Source organism: Phyllobates terribilis, unplaced genomic scaffold, assembly GCF_046119375.1.
Source record: "Phyllobates terribilis strain yellow unplaced genomic scaffold, ASM4611937v1 Scaffold_12__6_contigs__length_324123572, whole genome shotgun sequence".
NCBI lineage: Eukaryota > Metazoa > Chordata > Amphibia > Anura > Dendrobatidae > Phyllobates > Phyllobates terribilis.
This window is the reverse complement of record NW_027362772.1, coordinates 320,605,413-320,614,305: the sequence shown is the minus strand read 5'-3', so window position 1 is coordinate 320,614,305 and position 8,893 is coordinate 320,605,413.

Sequence of the window (8,893 nt, the reverse complement as noted above, 5' to 3'; positions counted from 1 at the left end):
TTATACTGAGCACTGTATATATAATGTACTGATAATACAGGGGTGTACTCACTTATACTGAGCGCTGTATATATAATGTACTGATAATACAGGGGTGTACTCACTTATACTGAGCGCTGTATATATAATGTACTGATAATACAGGGGTGTACTCACTTATACTGAGCCCTGTATATATAATGTACTGATAATACAGGGGTGTACTCACTAATACTGAGCTCTGTATATATAATGTACTGATAATACAGGGGTGTACTCACTTATACTGAGCACTGTATATATAATGTACTGATAATACAGAGGGTGTACTCACTTATACTGAGCCCTGTATATATAATGTACTGATAATACAGGGGTGTACTCACTTATACTGAGCGCTGTATATATAATGTACTGATAATACAGGGGTGTACTCACTTATACTGAGCCCTGTATATATAATGTACTGATAATACAGGGTGTACTCACTTATACTGAGCCCTGTATATATAATGTACTGATAATACAGGGGTGTACTCACTTATGCTGAGCACTGTATATATAATGTACTGATAATACAGGGGTGTACTCACTTATACTGAGCGCTGTATATATAATGTACTGATAATACAGGGGTGTACTCACTTATACTGAGCGCTGTATATATAATGTACTGATAATACAGGGGTGTACTCACTTATACTGAGCACTGTATATATAATGTACTGATAATACAGGGGTGTACTCACTTATACTGAGCGCTGTATATATAATGTACTGATAATACAGGGGTGTACTCACTTATACTGAGCCCTGTATATATAATGTACTAATAATACAGGGGTGTACTCACTTATACTGAGCGCTGTATATATAATGTACTGATAATACAGGGGTGTACTCACTTATACTGAGCCCTGTATATATAATGTACTGATAATACAGGGGTGTACTCACTTATACTGAGCCCTGTATATATAATGTACTGATAATACAGGGGTGTACTCACTTATACTGAGCGCTGTATATATAATGTACTAATAATACAGGGGTGTACTCACTTATACTGAGCGCTGTATATATAATGTACTGATAATACAGGGGTGTACTCACTTATACTGAGCGCTGTATATATAATGTACTGATAATACTGGGGTGTACTCACTTATACTGAGCGCTGTATATATAATGTACTGATAATACAGGGGTGTACTCACTTATACTGAGCCCTGTATATATAATGTACTGATAATACAGGGGTGTACTCACTTATACTGAGCACTGTATATATAATGTACTGATAATACAGGGGTGTACTCACTTATACTGAGCGCTGTATATATAATGTACTGATAATACAGGGGTGTACTCACTTATACTGAGCGCTGTATATATAATGTACTGATAATACAGGGGTGTACTCACTTATACTGAGCCCTGTATATATAATGTACTGATAATACAGGGGTGTACTCACTAATACTGAGCTCTGTATATATAATGTACTGATAATACAGGGGTGTACTCACTTATACTGAGCACTGTATATATAATGTACTGATAATACAGAGGGTGTACTCACTTATACTGAGCCCTGTATATATAATGTACTGATAATACAGGGGTGTACTCACTTATACTGAGCGCTGTATATATAATGTACTGATAATACAGGGGTGTACTCACTTATACTGAGCCCTGTATATATAATGTACTGATAATACAGGGGTGTACTCACTTATACTGAGCGCTGTATATATAATGTACTGATAATACAGGGGTGTACTCACTTATACTGAGCGCTGTATATATAATGTACTGATAATACAGGGGTGTACTCACTTATACTGAGCCCTGTATATATAATGTACTGATAATACAGGGGTGTACTCACTTATGCTGAGCACTGTATATATAATGTACTGATAATACAGGGGTGTACTCACTTATACTGAGCGCTGTATATATAATGTACTGATAATACAGGGGTGTACTCACTTATACTGAGCGCTGTATATATAATGTACTGATAATACAGGGGTGTACTCACTTATACTGAGCGCTGTATATATAATGTACTGATAATACAGGGGTGTACTCACTTATACTGAGCCCTGTATATATAATGTACTGATAATACAGGGGTGTACTCACTTATACTGAGCGCTGTATATATAATGTACTGATAATACAGGGGTGTACTCACTTATACTGAGCCCTGTATATATAATGTACTGATAATACAGGGGTGTACTCACTTATGCTGAGCACTGTATATATAATGTACTGATAATACAGGGGTGTACTCACTTATACTGAGCGCTGTATATATAATGTACTGATAATACAGGGGTGTACTCACTTATACTGAGCGCTGTATATATAATGTACTGATAATACAGGGTGTACTCACTTATACTGAGCACTGTATATATAATGTACTGATAATACAGGGGTGTACTCACTTATACTGAGCGCTGTATATATAATGTACTGATAATACAGGGGTGTACTCACTTATACTGAGCCCTGTATATATAATGTACTGATAATACAGGGGTGTACTCACTTATACTGAGCGCTGTATATATAATGTACTGATAATACAGGGGTGTACTCACTTATACTGAGCCCTGTATATATAATGTACTGATAATACAGGGGTGTACTCACTTATACTGAGCCCTGTATATATAATGTACTGATAATACAGGGGTGTACTCACTTATACTGAGCGCTGTATATATAATGTACTGAATAATACAGGGGTGTACTCACTTATACTGAGCGCTGTATATATAATGTACTGATAATACAGGGGTGTACTCACTTATACTGAGCGCTGTATATATAATGTACTGATAATACAGGGGTGTACTCACTTATACTGAGCGCTGTATATATAATGTACTGATAATACAGGGGTGTACTCACTTATACTGAGCCCTGTATATATAATGTACTGATAATACAGGGGTGTACTCACTTATACTGAGCACTGTATATATAATGTACTGATAATACAGGGGTGTACTCACTTATACTGAGCGCTGTATATATAATGTACTGATAATACAGGGGTGTACTCACTTATACTGAGCGCTGTATATATAATGTACTGATAATACAGGGGTGTACTCACTTATACTGAGCCCTGTATATATAATGTACTGATAATACAGGGGTGTACTCACTAATACTGAGCTCTGTATATATAATGTACTGATAATACAGGGGTGTACTCACTTATACTGAGCACTGTATATATAATGTACTGATAATACAGAGGGTGTACTCACTTATACTGAGCCCTGTATATATAATGTACTGATAATACAGGGGTGTACTCACTTATACTGAGCGCTGTATATATAATGTACTGATAATACAGGGGTGTACTCACTTATACTGAGCCCTGTATATATAATGTACTGATAATACAGGGGTGTACTCACTTATACTGAGCCCTGTATATATAATGTACTGATAATACAGGGGTGTACTCACTTATACTGAGCGCTGTATATATAATGTACTGATAATACAGGGGTGTACTCACTTATACTGAGCCCTGTATATATAATGTACTGATAATACAGGGGTGTACTCACTTATGCTTGAAGCACTGTATATATAATGTACTGATAATACAGGGGTGTACTCACTTATACTGAGCGCTGTATATATAATGTACTGATAATACAGGGGTGTACTCACTTATACTGAGCGCTGTATATATAATGTACTGATAATACAGGGGTGTACTCACTTATACTGAGCGCTGTATATATAATGTACTGATAATACAGGGGTGTACTCACTTATACTGAGCCCTGTATATATAATGTACTAATAATACAGGGGTGTACTCACTTATACTGAGCGCTGTATATATAATGTACTGATAATACAGGGGTGTACTCACTTATACTGAGCCCTGTATATATAATGTACTGATAATACAGGGGTGTACTCACTTATACTGAGCCCTGTATATATAATGTACTGATAATACAGGGGTGTACTCACTTATACTGAGCGCTGTATATATAATGTACTAATAATACAGGGGTGTACTCACTTATACTGAGCGCTGTATATATAATGTACTGATAATACAGGGGTGTACTCACTTATACTGAGCCCTGTATATATAATGTACTGATAATACAGGGGTGTACTCACTTATGCTGAGCACTGTATATATAATGTACTGATAATACAGGGGTGTACTCACTTATACTGAGCGCTGTATATATAATGTACTGATAATACAGGGGTGTACTCACTTATACTGAGCGCTGTATATATAATGTACTGATAATACAGGGGTGTACTCACTTATACTGAGCACTGTATATATAATGTACTGATAATACAGGGGTGTACTCACTTATACTGAGCGCTGTATATATAATGTAGTGATAATACAGGGGTGTACTCACTTATACTTAGCGCTGTATATATAATGTACTGATAATACAGGGGTGTACTCACTTATGCTGAGCCCTGTATATATAATGTACTGATAATACAGGGGTGTACTCACTTATACTGAGCCTGTATATATAATGTACTGATAATACAGGGGTGTACTCACTTATACTGAGCCCTGTATATATAATATACTGATAATACAGGGGTGTACTCACTTATACTGAGCCCTGTATATATAATGTACTGATAATACAGGGGTGTACTCACTTATACTGAGCCCTGTATATATAATATACTGATAATACAGAGGTGTACTCACTTATACTGAGCCCTGTATATATAATGTACTGATAATACAGGGGTGTACTCACTTATACGGAGCACGGTATATAATGTACTGATAATACAGGGGTGTACTCACTTATACTGAGCGCTGTATATATAATGTACTGATAATACAGGGGTGTAATCACTTATACTGAGCCCTGTATATATAATGTACTGATAACACAGGGGTGTACTCACTTATACTGAGCTCTGTATATATAATGTACTGATAATACAGGGGTGTAATCACTTATACGGAGCACGGTATATAATGTACTGATAATACAGGGGTGTACTCACTTATACTGAGCGCTGTATATATAATGTACTGATAATACTGGGGTGTACTCACTTATACTGAGCCCTGTATATATAATGTACTGATAATACAGGGGTGTACTCACTTATACTGAGCGCTGTATATATAATGTACTGATAATACAGGGGTGTACTCACTTATACTGAGCGCTGTATATATAATGTACTGATAATACAGGGGTGTAATCACTTATACTGAGCGCTGTATATATAATGTACTGATAATACAGGGGTGTACTCACTTATACTGAGCGCTGTATATATAATGTACTGATAATACAGGGGTGTACTCACTTATACTGAGCGCTGTATATATAATGTACTGATAATACTGGGGTGTACTCACTTATACTGAGCGCTGTATATATAATGTACTGATAATACAGGGGTGTACTCACTTATACTGAGCCCTGTATATATAATGTACTGATAATACAGGGGTGTACTCACTTATACTGAGCACTGTATATATAATGTACTGATAATACAGGGGTGTACTCACTTATACTGAGCGCTGTATATATAATGTACTGATAATACAGGGGTGTACTCACTTATACTGAGCGCTGTATATATAATGTACTGATAATACAGGGGTGTACTCACTTATACTGAGCCCTGTATATATAATGTACTGATAATACAGGGGTGTACTCACTAATACTGAGCTCTGTATATATAATGTACTGATAATACAGGGGTGTACTCACTTATACTGAGCCCTGTATATATAATGTACTGATAATACAGGGGTGTACTCACTTATACTGAGCGCTGTATATATAATGTACTGATAATACAGGGGTGTACTCACTTATACTGAGCCCTGTATATATAATGTACTGATAATACAGGGGTGTACTCACTTATACTGAGCCCTGTATATATAATGTACTGATAATACAGGGGTGTACTCACTTATGCTGAGCACTGTATATATAATGTACTGATAATACAGGGGTGTACTCACTTATACTGAGCGCTGTATATATAATGTACTGATAATACAGGGGTGTACTCACTTATACTGAGCGCTGTATATATAATGTACTGATAATACAGGGGTGTACTCACTTATACTGAGCACTGTATATATAATGTACTGATAATACAGGGGTGTACTCACTTATACTGAGCGCTGTATATATAATGTACTGATAATACAGGGGTGTACTCACTTATACTGAGCCCTGTATATATAATGTACTAATAATACAGGGGTGTACTCACTTATACTGAGCTCTGTATATATAATGTACTGATAATACAGGGGTGTACTCACTTATACTGAGCCCTGTATATATAATGTACTGATAATACAGGGGTGTACTCACTTATACTGAGCCCTGTATATATAATGTACTAATAATACAGGGGTGTACTCACTTATACTGAGCGCTGTATATATAATGTACTGATAATACAGGGGTGTACTCACTTATACTGAGCCCTGTATATATAATGTACTGATAATACAGGGGTGTACTCACTTATACTGAGCCCTGTATATATAATGTACTGATAATACAGGGGTGTACTCACTTATACTGAGCGCTGTATATATAATGTACTAATAATACAGGGGTGTACTCACTTATACTGAGCGCTGTATATATAATGTACTGATAATACAGGGGTGTACTCACTTATACTGAGCCCTGTATATATAATGTACTGATAATACAGGGGTGTACTCACTTATACTGAGCGCTGTATATATAATGTACTGATAATACAGGGGTGTACTCACTTATACTGAGCACTGTATATATAATGTACTGATAATACAGGGGTGTACTCACTTATACTGAGCGCTGTATATATAATGTACTGATAATACAGGGGTGTACTCACTTATACTGAGCGCTGTATATATAATGTACTGATAATACAGGGGTGTACTCACTTATACTGAGCACTGTATATATAATGTACTGATAATACAGGGGTGTACTCACTTATACTGAGCCCTGTATATATAATGTACTGATAATACAGGGGTGTACTCACTTATACTGAGCACTGTATATATAATGTACTGATAATACAGGGGTGTACTCACTTATACTGAGCCCTGTATATATAATGTACTGATAATACAGGGGTGTACTCACTTATACTGAGCACTGTATATATAATGTACTGATAATACAGGGGTGTACTCACTTATACTGAGCCCTGTATATATAATGTACTGATAATACAGGGGTGTACTCACTTATACTGAGCGCTGTGTATATAATGTACTGATAATACAGGGGTGTACTCACTTATACTGAGCCCTGTATATATAATGTACTGATAATACAGGGGTGTACTCACTTATACTGAGCCCTGTATATATAATGTAGTGATAATACAGGGGTGTACTCACTTATACTGAGCGCTGTATATATAATGTACTGATAATACTGGGGTGTACTCACTTATACTGAGCCCTGTATATATAATGTACTGATAATACAGGGGTGTACTCACTTATACTGAGCGCTGTATATATAATGTACTGATAATACAGGGGTGTACTCACTTATACTGAGCCCTGTATATATAATGTACTGATAATACAGGGGTGTACTCACTTATACTGAGCGCTGTATATATAATGTACTAATAATACAGGGGTGTACTCACTTATACTGAGCGCTGTATATATAATGTACTGATAATACAGGGGTGTACTCGCTTATACTGAGCCCTGTATATATAATGTACTGATAATACAGGGGTGTAATCACTTATACGGAGCACGGTATATAATGTACTGATAATACAGGGGTGTACTCACTTATACTGAGCGCTGTATATATAATGTACTGATAATACAGGGGTGTACTCACTTATACTGAGCGCTGTATATATAATGTACTGATAATACAGGGGTGTACTCACTTATACTGAGCGCTGTATATATAATGTACTGATAATACTGGGGTGTACTCACTTATACTGAGCCCTGTATATATAATGTACTGATAATACAGGGGTGTACTCACTTATACTGAGCCCTGTATATATAATGTACTGATAATACAGGGGTGTACTCACTTATACTGAGCGCTGTATATATAATGTACTGATAATACTGGGGTGTACTCACTTATACTGAGCCCTGTATATATAATGTACTGATAATACAGGGGTGTACTCACTTATACTGAGCCCTGTATATATAATGTACTGATAATACAGGGGTGTACTCACTTATACTGAGCGCTGTATATATAATGTACTGATAATACAGGGGTGTACTCACTTATACTGAGCCCTGTATATATAATGTACTGATAATACAGGGGTGTACTCGCTTATACTGAGCCCTGTATATATAATGTACTGATAATACAGGGGTGTACTCACTTATACTGAGCCCTGTATATATAATGTACTGATAATACAGGGGTGTACTCACTTATACTGAGCACTGTATATATAATGTACTGATAATACAGGGGTGTACTCACTTATACTGAGCGCTGTATATATAATGTACTGATAATACAGGGGTGTACTCACTTATACTGAGCTCTGTATATATAATGTACTGATAATACAGGGGTGCACTCACTTATACTGAGCCCTGTATATATAATGTACTGATAATACAGGGGTGTACTCACTTATACTGAGCCCTGTATACATATAATGTGCTGATAATACAGGGGTGTACTCACTTATACTGAGCCCTGTATACATATAATGTACTGATAATACAGGGGTGTACTCACTTATACTGAGCGCTGTATATATAATGTACTGATAATACAGGGGTGTACTCACTTATACTGAGCGCTGTATATATAATGTACTGATAATACAGGGGTGTACTCAC